The sequence below is a fragment of the Falco naumanni genome, chromosome 9, assembly GCF_017639655.2.
Source record: "Falco naumanni isolate bFalNau1 chromosome 9, bFalNau1.pat, whole genome shotgun sequence".
Classification (NCBI taxonomy): Eukaryota; Metazoa; Chordata; class Aves; order Falconiformes; family Falconidae; genus Falco; species Falco naumanni.
The window spans coordinates 53,780,140-53,797,355 of record NC_054062.1 but is presented as its reverse complement, the minus strand read 5'-3'; the positions used below and the strand labels follow the sequence as shown (position 1 = coordinate 53,797,355).

At 52.5% G+C, this 17,216-nt stretch overlaps 2 long non-coding RNA genes across 2 annotated transcripts; both read left to right on the top strand.

Annotated features, from left to right (window-relative positions):
* Positions 1–3,727: 3,727 nt before the first annotated feature.
* LOC121093916 lies at positions 3,728–6,045 on the top strand. The gene is made up of 2 exons (XR_005829689.1): positions 3,728–3,966; positions 5,796–6,045. It is a non-coding gene; the product is annotated as an uncharacterized LOC121093916 (long non-coding RNA).
* A 5,145-nt stretch (positions 6,046–11,190) lies between these two features.
* LOC121093917 lies at positions 11,191–14,446 on the top strand. Its single transcript, XR_005829690.1, has 2 exons — positions 11,191–11,488; positions 14,115–14,446. It is a non-coding gene; the product is annotated as an uncharacterized LOC121093917 (long non-coding RNA).
* The last annotated feature ends 2,770 nt before the right edge of the window (positions 14,447–17,216 follow it).

Sequence of the window (17,216 nt, the reverse complement as noted above, 5' to 3'; positions counted from 1 at the left end):
TAGGCTGGCTGCAGTACCCAATTTTTTTCGCCAGGCGGCAGCAGTAGCGCTGGCTGCAGTACCCATTTTTTTTCGCCAGGCGGCAGCAGTAGCGCCGGCTGCAGTACCCATTTTTTTTCGCCAGGCGGCAGCAGTAGCGCCGCCCTGCAGAGTAAGGGCAGCGCATGCGCAGACCGGGCTTGAAGCCAAAGGGGGCGGGGTCTCCGGCGGCGTCGCATGCGTATGACGCAATTCCGCTTTTTTCCCGTGCGCAGAAACGGCTTGACCCCTAGGGGCGGGGCTTCGGCCTCGCACGTACGGGCTACGCAGACGGCCCCGGAAGTGGGGTTCATTTCCAGCCCGCGCGGCGCGCCGGCGCGCCCGTGGCGGTGCGGAGCCTTCGCCGGGAGCCTGGAAGACTTTCGGGCCGGGTCGTGCGGCGGCGCGCTGGGTGAGCGCTCGGCCTGAGGGCGGCCGGGCGGGCGGGCGGGCGGGCGGGCGGGCGGGGGCCGGGGGGGGGGGGATGTGGCGGGCCGGCGCTCGGCCGCGGCGGGGAGCGCCTGGTGCCGGCGGCGGGCGGGCTGAGGCGGGCGGCCCGGCCCGGCCCGGCCCGGGACCGGCGGGGCTGCCGGCCGTTCTCGTCTCCCCGGCAGCGACGGCGATTAGCGGGCTCCTCACGGTGCTGCCTATTTTGGGCTGTTTTTTTTGTTTTTTTTTTTTTTTTTGTCTCTCGGGGCTGCGCCGCTACCTCAGCGCGGAGGCGAGGAGCGGCGGCGGGGCGGCCCCGGTGCTCGCCGCTTGTGGCGGCCTGGCGGGGCCCGGGAGAGGGAGGGGTCGGCCCGCGGCGACCTGCCGCCCCCCCCGCCGCCTCTGGGCTGCCCGGGCAGCCGCCGCAGCTCTGCGCGGGGCTTTGTCTTTCCCCCAGCCGCCGGCCTGAGCCGCGGCAGCGGGCTGACTGGAAGCGCCCTGCAAGTCTGACGTGGGTATCGCTGCCGTGCATGTTGTCTGCCTGTCTGCCGACCGTTCCTGCCTCTTGTTCTGCTGGGGTTATTCCTTTGGGTAACGCGTTGGGCTCCGAATGGAGTGCATCCTGACTTCCTCCTGACCCCTGCGAGACGTTACCGGTGTTTGCCTTCCTCGTGTTTCACAGGGCCTCGGCTGTCGTGTGCGGAGAAGCTGTCAGCCTTGTCAGAAGAGAGCGTGTAGCCAGCAAGCGCATCGTGGTGCTTCGGGACCAAGCTGATACCGCAGGCATCCGTCTTTTGTTTGCGAAAAGGCATCGCGAGGAAACGTGCCGGTGTCGGAGGGGGAAGAGGTAGGAGGCAGCTTTCAACCACTTTTAGGCTTAACTCCTGTGTTCCTGAGAACGGTTCTGGCCTTTGAGGGGTTTGCTTTTGGCTTTTTGCCTTAAGCTCGTCCTCCGTCACCGCTGTCGGCGTGCGCCGAGCCGCTGCTTAGGGAACGGTGGCGGTCCAGGCTGTGTGCGTGCCGAGCGTCCTCGAGGCTATAGCTGTGTTCTCCCCTAAAAAAAGCTTTCCGTAATACCGTGCTTCCGTTAGGACGCAATTTTCTCGAGTTCCCCCCCACCTCAGGGTGATTTTCCCACACACCTGCAGGCAGCAGGACTAACGTCATCTCCTTTTGCCCGCTTGGGCTCGGACTAAAATCCCTTCCCTGGCTATTCTTTAGCTTGTACAGCCTTTGAGCCTTCCCTCGGGCCTGGCTGATGGTCCTTTGCCATTTCAGCCCGTTCACAGCCAGCGTGAGTTTCGGTACCGACTATGTCAACGGATTTCAGCTGCACGGTAAACCTGCTTTTTTGTCAATTAAATGAAACTCAGCCTTTTAATTGCTTTCGAAGGGAACTACAGGAGATCCTGTCGGCGTGGGGGCCTAGCGTAAGCGATGGTGGAAAGGCGCATCGGATGTGACCTCCGTGTCAGCTCGGTGTGCCTCAGACAGACTGCATTTGGCACTCCGTGGCGTGCTGCGCAGCTCCGGAAATTCATGGTAGGGGAAAAAAAATGGGCGAAAATGACAGTCACGTAGAAACACGAGTTGGGAAGAAATGCTATACGTGAGGGCTTTCCGTTGGGCGAGGCAGCTGATCTTGCTTGTGGATCTTTGGGGTACGAGCCTGATGCCGAGCAGCTCGTTTTTCATTTGACGTGCCTGGAGTTGTTTTCAAAGGGATGGAAGAGAAGCTTATGAAATAGGATAGGTTACTGAGTCTTCCTAAAACGCTCACGACAGTTATGTATAAAGCCGAAGCGAAGGACGAGGGAATAAAGTTCTGTGCTTTCTATAGTAAATACGGTACGCTTAAAAGTGATCTCCGTGCAGGGTCCTAGTTGTTTCTGTTTTTAAAATCAAAAAGAAGTTTAAGAAGTCTCAGCGGTTAGGCGTGTGGGAAATAAATGGCTCTCCCGCAAAAAATTCCACGTCAGCAAGGCTCTTTGAACGATTCTTCTCGCAATCGATTCCGACTACAGCCAGTTCATGGTTTAATGTCGAGGTGTATGCTTGCTCTCCTCTAAAGCAGTTTTTCATTTGCATTTCAGTCCTGTGGGTCATGACAAATTTGGGAAGAACCCGAAGGAAACTTTTCATCCTGGGACACAGAAGGTAGGAGGTGAGTTGTTTTTTGGGTTTTTTTTTTTTTGAGTGGGGTTTTTTTTTTTTTGTTTGTTTTGTTCCAACTACAGCCAGTTCATGGTTTAAGTCGAGGTGTATGCTTGCTCTCCTCTAAAGCAGTTTTTCATTTGCATTTCAGTCCTGTGGGTCATGACAAATTTGGGAAGAACCCGAAGGAAACTTTTCATCCTGGGACACAGAAGGTAGGAGGTGAGTTGTTTTTTGGGTTTTTTTTTTTTTGAGTGGGTTTTTTTTTGTTTGTTTGTTTTGTTCCAACTACAGCCAGTTCATGGTTTAAGTCGAGGTGTATGCTTGCTCTCCTCTAAAGCAGTTTTTCATTTGCATTTCAGTCCTGTGGGTCATGACAAATTTGGGAAGAACCCGAAGGAAACTTTTCATCCTGGGACACAGAAGGTAGGAGGTGAGTTGTTTTTTGGGTTTTTTTTTTTTTGAGTGGGGTTTTTTTTTTGTTTGTTTTCTTTCTGTTTGGGGTTTTTTTTTGGTTGGTCGGTTGTGGCTTTTTATTCTTTTCTGGAAAAATAAGTCGTTACGTAGAAATGCTAGCGGTTTGTTTCTTTCTGTAGCAGGATAATAATGAGGAGTAGAGTTACAGGTAGAAAATCGGCTGTCTTTGTCAGTTGAAGTGGCTACTTTGAAATTGAACAAATACAGGAGTACATTAATGGGGGGGTTTGCGCTGTGTCTTCGGTACCGGTGTGCTAAAGATGTTGTTTTGTTTACGGGATTTATTGGCTGTCGAAGAGCAAGAGGTAAACGTAAACTTTTCACTCCTAGCACTCGCTCGGTGACGTATACCGACTTAGATATCAATTGCTTATTGCAGTGAAAAACTGCGGCGTTTCTGTGCAACGTCTGAGATCGAAAATCATTTCAGGCACTGGCATAACCTATCACACTAATAGGTGACCAACTTTAGTAATGTCATCAAAAAATCGTAATCTGTGATGGAAAGCAGTGTATGAGGTATCTGCTACTTGAGCATGTAATGGAGCTGGTACGAAGCGTATGTTGCCGTGCGTAGGTCGTATACAAAAGATGTATATAACAGTCCTTAGAGGAGTCCTTATTTGAGGTGATGGGAGTTTTTCCCATATTCTTTATTTCCACTTTTCACATGGAAATTCCATTTCTAGGAGAGCCGAGTTATTTTCATGCACATTGAGAGGCAGCTCCTATGCAGACCGGAACACATGTTCAGTGCTAACACAGCTGTAATTTCTTTCAGGAGGAGGAGGGGAGCGCTGAAGCTTTCGTGGCCAAGCCCCGGAGCCAGGATGTCAGGGAGAAGCAGGAGTATCTGAGCCAGCTGAAGAACAAGCTGGGAGATCTACTGTAAGTATGGAGGGAAGGGGCTGATGGGGACAGTATCTCAGGACCGCACGTGCAGAGGGAACCCCGCAGTGGACGCAGTGTGCGTGGCCAGCGCAGGGCTCCCTGCGCTACAGAGCTGTGCCTGTTGCAGTGAATGCCAAGACCTGGCGGAACACTGCAAGCAGCAGTCCCCAACCCAAAGAACTTTGGTATGGCAGACAGCGAGCAGAGATCAGTTGTACCAATAATCCCCTTCAGTACAGTGCTCCTCTGTCGCGACGGAGGGAAGACACAGTCACTCAATATGAGTGATCAGCAGACTTCGTTTATTGTACCTTACAGTCACCTTTTATGCCTTGTTATATTTAGCTCATACATATTACAGAAGTTAAGCTCATTATTGGTTAGTTGCCTAAATATCAAGCCCACCCCTAGTTTCTCTTCTGTAGTTATCTGTTCCCACCTGCAACATTCTTTTCCCACCGAAATCTTCCTGTTGCTGTGTAACAAGAACAGCCAAAGACAGTGTATTTTTGCTTTACTTCAGATAAGCTGAGAGCGATGTGCATTTTTGTCCAGCCAGCTAGACTATGTTTATGTGAACTTTTTCAGCTAGCCAGTTATCCACACTCCTCAGCTCTCCAAAAATAGCAGTAAAATCCTGTACATCTTCAGAGACTGGTTCTGAGGAGTGGGAAGAGCAAATCTGAGAAATAATTCCACCTCAAAACAAGAGGCAATTACTGCATTTAAAAAAAAGTCTGGTGCCACACCGAGCACCAAGGAGAACGCCAGAGGTGGGCAGGTGCCTGTGAAGTGAAATCCTGTCCAACGTGGACACTGAATTAGCAAGAGGTACAGTTCTGTAATAAGGGATATCAATGCACAATAGAGTGAAATTAAGGTATTCCCAGGTTATCATGAATCTAAGATTTCTTAACTTCCGTTCAGTTTGAAGTTTAGCATTCACCAGTCTTTATTGCACATGTATTTAACAACGGGATCCTAGTAGAGGCAGAGATGACTGTATCAAAAGACATCTCTGCTCTGCATTTCGGGCAACGTGGATTCTCACTGTGACACAAGTAAGTAAATGTTCTTTTCACATACCACAACGTAATGGTGACTGTGTTGTCAATTTGTTAAAGAGCTGAGATCAGTTGATTTTATTGGTTTGATTATCTTATTTTATAGAGTTATTTTATAGAATAGAAATATAGGAGGATAAAAATATATGTTGAAGAAAGTTATGATTATTTAGTAAAAGTAGTTGTGAGACCCTTTGTACGTTTTGTACTAAGGCCAGAAGAATGGGTTGGAATCATTGTTGAAGCTTAAGTAATAATTTAGGGTTTGAAAGGGTTTTTTGTATCTAACTAGTCTTCTGTATATAGAATGTATATTGAGATGTCAGAATGTAGGATTAATGGGAACTGGGGAGAGTCGACTGGAACAGCCTGTAGTTACCTGCCAAGAAACCGTGAACTTTAGTAAAAGGTAATTCCGGCAGGGGGAGATCATGACCACCAACTCATATACCACCTACCCAAATCGTACCCCAGACCCATTTCTGGATCTTTCTAAGCTCTACTGCGCAGAATCGGATATAGGAGGAGAATATGTTAATGATTTACGGGAAATATCATGGTTATGTATGAATACTTAATGAATATGTATGAATAAGTTTTATATATGGTGTCTGATTTTGAGACCTGGCGTGCGTTGATCGTGAGAGGACTCGCTCACGCACCCGGCCGTCAATAAAGAAGTGTCTGCTTATCTACATCACATTGGTGTTGATAAGTTCTTCATTCCGAGATTTCGGTAACAACTGTGTTGTTTTGGAACAGAGAGGGGAAGGCAGATGATCTGAAGACAGCTTTCTGTGCGATTGATCCCAGTATCGACGATCAGACGCTAGATACCTACATTGGCCTGCCAGACCAGGAAGATGTGCCTGTGGAAACTGCACTGGAGAGGCTGCTTGCTGGATATGCGAGACAAGTAGGGCCCTCGCCCAGGGAGGGAAGCACGACCGGCTTTGGAGGGGAGGAAGGAGACTTCTAAATGGACTGTTTGATCTACAGGTTTGGGTGCCAAGCCGAGAGTTGGAGTTACTGCGTTAAATACTTCTTCCCATTGCATATGGAGGTACAGCTTGTAAGAGCTGAGAGGGTGGGCTAGCTTGAGCTATCGGAAGCACTTTCATCTTAAGCAGCACAGCACTCCAAGACAATTTTACAGCCTCTGCAGAGTCATTTTAGCTCAGCAAGACCTGTGGTGGGAGGCTGCCTGATCCCCAGACAGAGGCTTCACACCCCCAGGGCACCGAGGCACTTCAGGGTGTCAGGCGCTCTGCTTGGTGACACAAGAGCTGTGCTCCACAGCCATTGTTGGAACCTGAGAAGCCACCATCAGGCTCCAGGCTGCAGCGTGGCTGCTTTGGCCCTTGGCCCTTACAGTCCCTTGTCTCAAAGAAAGAGGGTTTCAAAGATTCCTTTGCAAAATAAGGTGCCAGTTGCAAGCAAAAGGTGAGTTCAGCCCACATGAAGTTTGCTATCATGTCTGTCCCCGAGGAGACTTTTGTCTTGGTGTGGCTGCTGTTGTCCAGTATGAAATCACTGGACAGATGTTCGGGTGCTGCCCCATGAGTAGATTTAACCAAACTCTGAGCTGCAAAAGTCATCCAAGCATAGAAAAACTGAAATCGGTCCCTTGCTTCAAGGAAGGCACCACGTGCCCTTTGGTAACTTTACTCAGTTGTCCCTACTCATAGTGTCCGCTTTGCCCTGCACATAGCCCTCTCTAGGGAGGGGAGGGAGGGTTCTGGAAACAAAAAAACCTGTAGGAAAACAGCTCTGCTGTGGTCATGCCTGAATTGCCAAGTAACTGGAGCAAACCTGAGAAGCAAAACCCTTTCTTTTTCTTGCGATGTAGGCATATGAAAAGTAGAAAGGGGTAAGCTGAAACCCAAAGACACCTTCCTGAAAAAGCACTAGTTTTGTAAACTTGCCAAAACTGATTGCATTTGTAAAGCGGGAAGGCACCACAGCTGGTGTGACACAGCATGTGCCACCCAGAGGTACGAGGCCCTGGGGCTTTCTGCCTTAATATTAGAACCTGGTGCCAGGCACTTCCAACACAAGTCACAAAATAGCAGAAAAGAGCTCCCAACAACAGGGCGGCGGCTGCAGTACCCAATTACATTTCGCTAGATGGCAGCAGCGCTCCACCAAAAGGGCCGGCTGCAGTACCCAAATATATTTCGCTAGATGGCAGCAGCGCTCCACCAACAGGGCCGGCTGCAGTACCCAAATATATTTCGCTAGATGGCAGCAGCGCTCCACCAACAGGGCCGGCTGCAGTACCCAAATATATTTCGCTAGATGGCAGCAGCGCTCCACCAACAGGGCCGGCTGCAGTACCCAAATATATTTCGCTAGATGGCAGCAGCGCTCCACCAACAGCGCCGGCTGCAGTACCCAAATATCTTTCGCTAGATGGCAGCAGCGCTCCACCAACAGCGCCGGCTGCAGTACCCAAATATATTTCGCTAGATGGCAGCAGCGCTCCACCAACAGGGCCGGCTGCAGTACCCAAATATATTTCGCTAGATGGCAGCAGCGCTCCACCAACAGGGCCGGCTGCAGTACCCAAATATATTTCGCTAGATGGCAGCAGCGCTCCACCAACAGGGCCGGCTGCAGTACCCAATTGCATTTCGCTAGATGGCAGCAGCGCTCCACCAACAGGGCCGGCTGCAGTACCTAAGTATATTTCGCTAGATGGCAGCAGCGCTCCACCAACAGAGCCGGCTGCAGTACCCAAATATATTTCGCTAGATGGCAGCAGCGCTCCACCAACAGGGCCGGCTGCAGTACCCAAATATATTTCGCTAGATGGCAGCAGCGCTCCACCAACAGGGCCGGCTGCAGTACCCAAATATATTTCGCTAGATGGCAGCAGCGCTCCACCAACAGCGCCGGCTGCAGTACCCAAATATATTTCGCTAGATGGCAGCAGCGCTCCACCAAAAGGGCCGGCTGCAATACCCAATTGCCTTTCGCTAGATGGCAGCAGCGCTCCACCAACCGGGCGGCTGCAGTACCCAATTACATTTCGCTAGATGGCAGCAGCGCTCCACCAAAAGGGCGGCTGCAGTACCCAAATATATTTCGCTAGATGGCAGCAGCGCTCCACCAACAGGGCCGGCTGCAGTACCTAAGTATATTTCGCTAGATGGCAGCAGCGCTCCACCAACAGGGCCGGCTGCAGTACCCAAATATATTTCGCTAGATGGCAGCAGCGCTCCACCAACAGGGCCGGCTGCAGTACCCAAATATATTTCGCTTGATGGCAGCAGCGCTCCAGCAACCCGGCGGCTGCATTACGCAATTTTTTCTCGCCAGATGGCAGCAGCGCTCCACCAACAGGGCCGGCTGCAGTACCCAATTGCATTTCGCTAGATGGCAGCAGCGCTCCACCAACAAGGCCGGCTGCAGTACCCAAGTATATTTCGCTAGATGGCAGCAGCGCTCCACCAACAGCGCCGGCTGCAGTACCCAAATATATTTCGCTAGATGGCAGCAGCGCTCCACCAAAAGGGCCGGCTGCAGTACCCAAATATATTTCGCTAGATGGCAGCAGCGCTCCACCAACAGCGCCGGCTGCAGTACCCAAATATATTTCGCTAGATGGCAGCAGCGCTCCACCAACAGGCGCCGGCTGCAGTACCCAAATATATTTCGCTAGATGGCAGCAGCGCTCCACCAAAAGGGCCGGCTGCAGTACCCAATTATATTTCGCTAGATGGCAGCAGCGCTCCACCAACCGGGCGGCTGCAGTACCCAATTACATTTCGCTAGATGGCAGCAGCGCTCCACCAACAAGGCCGGCTGCAGTACCCAAATATATTTCGCTAGATGGCAGCAGCGCTCCACCAACAGGGCCGGCTGCAGTACCCAAATATATTTCGCTAGATGGCAGCAGCGCTCCACCAACAGGGCCGGCTGCAGTACCCAAGTATATTTCGCTAGATGGCAGCAGCGCTCCACCAACAGCGCCGGCTGCAGTACCCAAATATCTTTCGCTAGATGGCAGCAGCGCTCCACCAACAGCGCCGGCTGCAGTACCCAAATATATTTCGCTAGATGGCAGCAGCGCTCCACCAACAGGGCCGGCTGCAGTACCCAAATATATTTCGCTAGATGGCAGCAGCGCTCCACCAACAGGGCCGGCTGCAGTACCCAAATATATTTCGCTAGATGGCAGCAGCGCTCCACCAACAGGGCCGGCTGCAGTACCCAATTACATTTCGCTAGATGGCAGCAGCGCTCCACCAACAGGGCCGGCTGCAGTACCTAAGTATATTTCGCTAGATGGCAGCAGCGCTCCACCAACAGAGCCGGCTGCAGTACCCAAATATATTTCGCTAGATGGCAGCAGCGCTCCACCAACAGAGCCGGCTGCAGTACCCAAATATATTTCGCTAGATGGCAGCAGCGCTCCACCAACAGGGCCGGCTGCAGTACCCAAATATATTTCGCTAGATGGCAGCAGCGCTCCACCAACAAGGCCGGCTGCAGTACCCAAATATATTTCGCTAGATGGCAGCAGCGCTCCACCAACAGGGCCGGCTGCAGTACCCAATTGCATTTCGCTAGATGGCAGCAGCGCTCCACCAACAGGGCCGGCTGCAGTACCCAAATATATTTCGCTAGATGGCAGCAGCGCTCCACCAACAGAGCCGGCTGCAGTACCCAAATATATTTCGCTAGATGGCAGCAGCGCTCCACCAACAGGGCCGGCTGCAGTACCTAAGTATATTTCGCTAGATGGCAGCAGCGCTCCACCAACAGGGCCGGCTGCAGTACCCAAATATATTTCGCTAGATGGCAGCAGCGCTCCACCAACAGGGCCGGCTGCAGTACCCAAATATATTTCGCTAGATGGCAGCAGCGCTCCACCAACAGGGCCGGCTGCAGTACCCAATTGCATTTCGCTAGATGGCAGCAGCGCTCCACCAACAGGGCCGGCTGCAGTACCCAAATATATTTCGCTAGATGGCAGCAGCGCTCCACCAACAAGGCCGGCTGCAGTACCCAAATATATTTCGCTAGATGGCAGCAGCGCTCCACCAAAAGGGCCGGCTGCAATACCCAATTGCCTTTCGCTAGATGGCAGCAGCGCTCCACCAACCGGGCGGCTGCAGTACCCAATTACATTTCGCTAGATGGCAGCAGCGCTCCACCAACAAGGCCGGCTGCAGTACCCAAATATATTTCGCTAGATGGCAGCAGCGCTCCACCAACAGGGCCGGCTGCAGTACCTAAATATATTTCGCTAGATGGCAGCAGCGCTCCACCAAAAGGGCGGCTGCAGTACCCAAATATATTTCGCTAGATGGCAGCAGCGCTCCACCAACAGGGCCGGCTGCAGTACCCAATTACATTTCGCTAGATGGCAGCAGCGCTCCACCAACAGGGCCGGCTGCAGTACCCAAATATATTTCGCTTGATGGCAGCAGCGCTCCAGCAACCCGGCGGCTGCATTACGCAATTTTTTCTCGCCAGATGGCAGCAGCGCTCCACCAACAGGGCCGGCTGCAGTACCCAATTGCATTTCGCTAGATGGCAGCAGCGCTCCACCAACAAGGCCGGCTGCAGTACCCAAATATATTTCGCTAGATGGCAGCAGCGCTCCACCAACAGCGCCGGCTGCAGTACCCAAATATATTTCGCTAGATGGCAGCAGCGCTCCACCAAAAGGGCCGGCTGCAGTACCCAAATATATTTCGCTAGATGGCAGCAGCGCTCCACCAACAGCGCCGGCTGCAGTACCCAAATATATTTCGCTAGATGGCAGCAGCGCTCCACCAACAGCGCCGGCTGCAGTACCCAAATATATTTCGCTAGATGGCAGCAGCGCTCCACCAAAAGGGCCGGCTGCAATACCCAATTATATTTCGCTAGATGGCAGCAGCGCTCCACCAACCGGGCGGCTGCAGTACCCAATTACATTTCGCTAGATGGCAGCAGCGCTCCACCAACAAGGCCGGCTGCAGTACCCAAATATATTTCGCTAGATGGCAGCAGCGCTCCACCAACAGGGCCGGCTGCAGTACCCAAATATATTTCGCTAGATGGCAGCAGCGCTCCACCAACAGGGCCGGCTGCAGTACCCAAATATATTTCGCTAGATGGCAGCAGCGCTCCAGCCAACCAGGGCCGGCTGCATTACGCAATTTTTTCTCGCCAGATGGCAGAAGCGCTCCACCAACCCCACAGAGACACGGGGGCGAGCTCAGAGGAGCCCGCGGCGGCACCGAGCCCCTTCCCGGCCCGACGCAGAAGGGGAGCGCCAGCCCCTCCTCGGCCGGCTCCGCCCACGCCCGCCGGCCCCGCCCACGCCCGCCGGTCCCGGCCCGGCCCCGGAAAGTGGGCTCATTTCCGGTCCGCGCGGCGCGCTGGAGTGGCTGTGGCGGTGCGGGGCTTACCCGGAAGCCTGGAAGACTTTCGGGCCGGGACGTGCGGCGGCGCGCTGGGTGAGCGCTCGGCCTGAGGGCGGCCGGGCGGGCGGGGGCCGGCGGGCAGCGGCGGAGGGGGGGGGGGATGTGGCGGGCCGGCGCTCGGCCGCGGCGGGGAGCGCCTGGTGCCGGCGGCGGGCGGGCTGAGGCGGGCGGCCCGGCCCGGGACCGGCGGGGCTGCCGGCCGTTCTCGTCTCCCCGGCAGCGACGGTGGTCAGCGGGCTCCTCACGGTGCTGCCTATTTTGGGCTGGGTTTTTTTTTTTTTTTTTTTGTCTCTCGAGGCTGCGCCGCTACCTCAGCGCGGAGGCGAGGAGCGGCGGCGGGGCGGCCCCGGTGCTCGCCGCTTGTGGCGGCCTGGCGGGGCCCGGGAGAGGGAGGGGTCGGCCCGCGGCGACCTGCCGCCCCCCCCGCCGCCTCTGGGCTGCCCGGGCCGCCGCCGCAGCTCTGCGCGGGGCTTTGTCTTTCCCCCAGCCGCCGGCCTGAGCCGCGGCAGCGGGCTGACTGGAAGCGCCCTGCAAGTCTGACGTGGGTATCGCTGCCGTGCATGTTGTCTGCCTGTCTGCCGACCGTTCCTGCCTCTTGTTCTGCTGGGGTTATTCCTTTGGGTAACGCGTTGGGCTCCGAATGGAGTGCATCCTGACTTCCTCCTGACCCCTGCGAGACGTTACCGGTGTTTGCCTTCCTCGTGTTTCACAGGGCCTCGGCTGTCGTGTGCGGAGAAGCTGTCAGCCTTGTCAGAAGAGAGCGTGTAGCCAGCAAGCGCATCGTGGTGCTTCGGGACCGAGCTGATACCGCAGGCATCCGTCTTTTGTTTGCGAAAAGGCATCGCGAGGAAACGTGCCGGTGTCGGAGGGGGAAGAGGTAGGAGGCAGCTTTCAACCGCTTTTAGGCTTAACTCCTGTGTTCCTGAGAACGGTTCTGGCCTTTGAGGGGTTTGCTTTTGGCTTTTTGCCTTAAGCTCGTCCTCCGTCACCGCTGTCGGCGTGCGCCGAGCCGCTGCTTAGGGAACGGTGGCGGTCCAGGCTGTGTGCGTGCCGAGCGTCCTCGAGGCTATAGCTGTGTTCTCCCCTAAAAAAAGCTTTCCGTAATACCGTGCTTCCGTTAGGACGCAATTTTCTCGAGTTCCCCCCCACCTCAGGGTGATTTTCCCACACACCTGCAGGCAGCAGGACTAACGTCATCTCCTTTTGCCCGCTTGGGCTCGGACTAAAATCCCTTCCCTGGCTATTCTTTAGCTTGTACAGCCTTTGAGCCTTCCCTCGGGCCTGGCTGATGGTCCTTTGCCATTTCACCCCGTTCACAGCCAGCGTGAGTTTCGGTACCGACTATGTCAACGAATTTCAGCTGCACGACAAACCTGCTTTTTTGTCAATTAGATTAAACTCAGCCTTTTAATTGCTTTCGAAGGGAACTACAGGAGATCCTGTCGGCGTGGTGGCCTAGCGTAAGCGATGATGGAAAGGCGCATCGGATGTGACCTCCGTGTCAGCTCGGTGTGCCTCAGACAGACTGCCTTTGGCACTCCGTGGCGTGCTGCGCAGCTCCGGAAATTAGCGGTAGGGGAAAAAAAATGGGCGAAAATGACAGTCACGTAGAAACGCGAGTTGGGAAGAAATGCTATACGTGAGGGCTTTCCGTTGGGCGAGGCAGCTGATCTTGCTTGTGGATCTTTGGGGTACGAGCCTGATGCCGAGCAGCTCGTTTTTCATTTGACGTGCCTGGAGTTGTTTTCAAAGGGATGGAAGAGAAGCTTATGAAATAGGATAGGTTACTGAGTCTTCCTAAAACGCTCACGACAGTTATGTATAAAGCCGAAGCGAAGGACGAGGGAATAAAGTTCTGTGCTTTCTATAGTAAATACGGTACGCTTAAAAGTGATCTCCGTGCAGGGTCCTAGTTGTTTCTGTTTTTAAAATCAGAAAGAAGTTTAAGAAGTCTCAGCGGTTAGTCGTGCGGGAAATAAATGGCTCTTCCGCAAAAAATTCCACGGCAGCAAGGCTCTTTGAACGATTCTTCTCGCAATCGATTCCGACTACAGCCAGTTCATGGTTTAATGTCGAGGTGTATGCTTGCTCTCCTCTAAAGCAGTTTTTCATTTGCATTTCAGTCCTGTGGGTCATGACAAATTTGGGAAGAACCCGAAGGAAACTTTTCATCCTGGGACACAGAAGGTAGGAGGCGAGTTGTTTTTTGGGTTGTTTTTTTTTTTTGAGTGGGGTTTTTTTTTTTGTTTGTTTTGTTTTCTGTTTTGGTTTTTTGTTTTGGTTTTTTTTTTTTTGGTTGGTCGGTTGTGGCTTTGGCAGCGGGCTGGGGCTGCCGGCCCCTGCGGGCCGCAGAGGCTGCCCTTGGGGCCTGCGGTCAAGGCTGTTGCAGGGGGGTGGCTCGGGAGCCTCTGCCCGCCCCTGCGAGCAGGCAAGAGAAAGAAAAGAAAGCCGGGAGCGGGATCCCCACCCGTCGCCCCCGACTGCTGATTTCTCAGCAGACGTTTAACTACCGGGGGGGGGGTCGGGAGGCAGCAGCTCAGGTGTCTGGCTGATCTTGTGTCGTGACAGTCAGCTCCTGGGCCAGAGCAGCCGAGGGGAAGAGGCCTTTTGATTTGCTCCCCAGTGAAACGGGGGTCTTTCGTTTTTCCTTTGTACCTAGTTTCATCTGGAATTGTACGTTGACAAATCAAGGGGAGCTCAGCTGAAGGTCAGTCTAGATGTTACTTTTCCACATATGCCTTGCGCTTGTGAGTCGGACTGCTGACTGTGGAGGGATAACTTTTGCACTTGCCGAGGGCCAGCGAGGCCCAATGTGCCCGCTGCTGCTGAGTGCTGCACTGCTGCTTGGGCAATAATTGGACTGTAATGCCAATGCCACGTGTTAGCCTTTCTCCAGAAGTTATAAAAGCCTATAAAAGTGTAAAGAATTTTGACCCATGACACTCTCTTTACCTGTGAGACCAGAATAAAAGTACTATGTTGGGAAATGCACATGACCTCTTTTTTTTGTTTGTTTGTTGTTTGGGTTTTTTAATGCTGAAGGAACTGAGCAATCTCTCTATCCTTCAGGTAATAATGGATACTAAAAATATGAACAGTGAACCCATACTGAAATAGTTGCCATGTAGTCTGAAACAGGCTTTGTAGCTTTTAACGTGACTGAAGAAAGATGAGGGAGACACAGCCAAGTCTGTGGGAATCCGCTGCAAATGGAAGATATGGGCTTTGGATGCAATCAGGAAAAATACAGCCCAAGTCCAGGTAGGATCAGCTGAGCAAGGGGTAGGGTGTACAAGGGTGGCTGGCCATGGACAGTGGGGAATGGGTTCTGGAATCCTCCCATGGGGATTCATGTGGCGACCCAGTGCAGTAATTGGGGAGGCTGGCACAGCCCAGTTGGCTGTGCTGTGTGTTTTATGGAGCTGGGAACCCCGACATCCTAGGTCCTTGGACCTGGCCAGTTCATTGACCTGGCCATTGCTGAGTGTGTCTCTGTCTGTGTCTGCTTCTCCCTAAATTATGCACATTCCTTCCTTCTATTTCAGAGCGCTGTATCTCTGGGCTGTACTTGTCAATAAAACTAAATTGAATGGATCTTTTATCTGGCTAGTTACAACCTTGGGTACCAAATCACAGAGAACTCCTCCCTGCTCACATATAGAAACTAAAGAGGAAAAGCGTGCGGTGTGTATGCTTGCATTGAAAACAATCTGGATGGTTCTCCATCCATCAACCAGTGCATTAGGGATCACTCCTTTTATCTTCCTCCTCATTGAGACCAGCAGTTGTATTGCACAGAGAAACACAATGAGGTATCCGAAAATGTGTTCAGCTGCTAAGGGAAGGCCCATAGTCAGGAGGCAGATAAATACACCAGAGAAAGCAAACAAGAAAAAGAAGGGAGGTTAGGTAAAACAAACGAGAGAAGTGTAGCAGAGGTGAGGCTCGAAGTCTGGGGTAGACATCTGACAAGTGAAAGGGACTCGTTACATAGAGGCAGCAGTGAGAAAATTGGGTGGTTCATGCTGTGCTGTGCTGAGGATCACAAAAGCAGTTTCCCCAGCACCTGCATTCAAGAAACTAAAGTTCAAAGCCAGGGATGTTTCCATGTTTTCCATGGTTCACTTCCATGTCATTTGACTGAAAAGATTCTAAATTTGATAACTTCTACTGTTCAAAGATGTTCAGATCTTTTTAAGTCCATTCAATTGATCCCTGCTTGAGATAAACATGAATGGGTCAATTTTCCATTTAAACAAAATTAAACTCAAACCCAACCATTCAGAACTACAGAAAGGTGTGTTAAGAGGAGGTCTCTCCCTAAAGAGGAAAGTGAGGATGTTAGACTTTTAAAATGCTCAATAAAATCAGGGAAGAGCTGGCTGAATCTTGTCACTCTGCAGCTCTACAGCTAAGTAAAGCATAAAAGGATGTATGAGACAGAGGATGAATTATAGAATCACAGATTATCTCCAGTTGGAAGGGACCCATAAGGATCGAGTCTGACTTCCTGCTCCTCACAGGACTACCTAAAACTAAACCATATGACTAACAGCATCATACAGATGCTCCTTGAAGTCTGACAGACTTGGTGCTGTGTCCCCCAGTTTGTACGTATAACCAGGATTATCCCATCCCAAGTGGAGAATCCAGCACTTGCTCTTGTTAAATTTCATAATGTTGGTGATTGCCCAGCTGTCTATCCAGGTCTCTCTGTAAGGCCTCTCTACCCTCCAGGGACTCTGCAGCTCCTCCTAGTTTATTATCATCAGCAAACTTAAATTTGCACTTGATTCCTGCATCCAGATCATTTATAAAACCATTGAAGAACACTCACCCTAAAATTGAGCTCTGGGGAACCCCACTGGAGACTGGCCACCAGCCTGATGTAACTGCGTTTACTGTAACTATCTAAGCCATTTCTAACTCCTCCTTCAGCAGAAGTTTCTGGCGATATCACTGTTTCCCCCCCAATTGATTCTAGTGACATGTTACATGAGAATAGTGTGTATACAAGGGCAAGCTTGCTGCTGTTGGCACAGCATTTGGGGTTTTTCTAAGACAACGGGAGGGGCTTTGGGGAATGTTCTGGAGCTGGGGCAGACTATGGACTGTTTCAGTGTTGGGGCTTGTTCAGGGGATCATTGGGAGCTTTGTAGAGGATTTATGAATGGTTTCAGAACTTTTAGGGGCTGCTTGAGGGGGAGAAGTATGTGAGGTGGAAGGAGGGAGGTTGCCTCAGGGGGTCTGGGGTGGGGGAGCACCCAGAGGGATGCTGAGTGCATATGGGTCCCGTGGGCAGAGGACACGTGGGACCCAGTGCTGCAGGCATGCTTGTGTGGGGCGAGCAGTGCTGGGGAAGGCTCCAGGGAAGCTTTAGCTGGTTAGGGAGGCACTCGTGGTTCATGCGGGGGAGGCCTCCAGGTATCTGGAGTGTGGAGGGGGGCATCTGGTTTTGCCTGTCTTCCTGCTTGTCCAGTAATGCCTCCCTGGTTAACTCTCTTAGCATTGCATCTATCGTGCCTGATACAAAATGTTCATACATCTGTTCCACTGGGCAGTTTGAACCCTCCTGGCGACTTGCCAGCAGCCTCGGGTAGAAATGCCGCAATTGCAGTATGGCCCCACGCCAGGGCTCGGCCTGCCCCCCCCCCCCCCCCCCCCCCCCCAGCTGCGAAGTAGTATTGCTTTTGGAGGAGGGGCTGTGGAACATGAAGTTTTACATAAAACCGAAGAAAAATAAACCTACGGTACAAGTAAG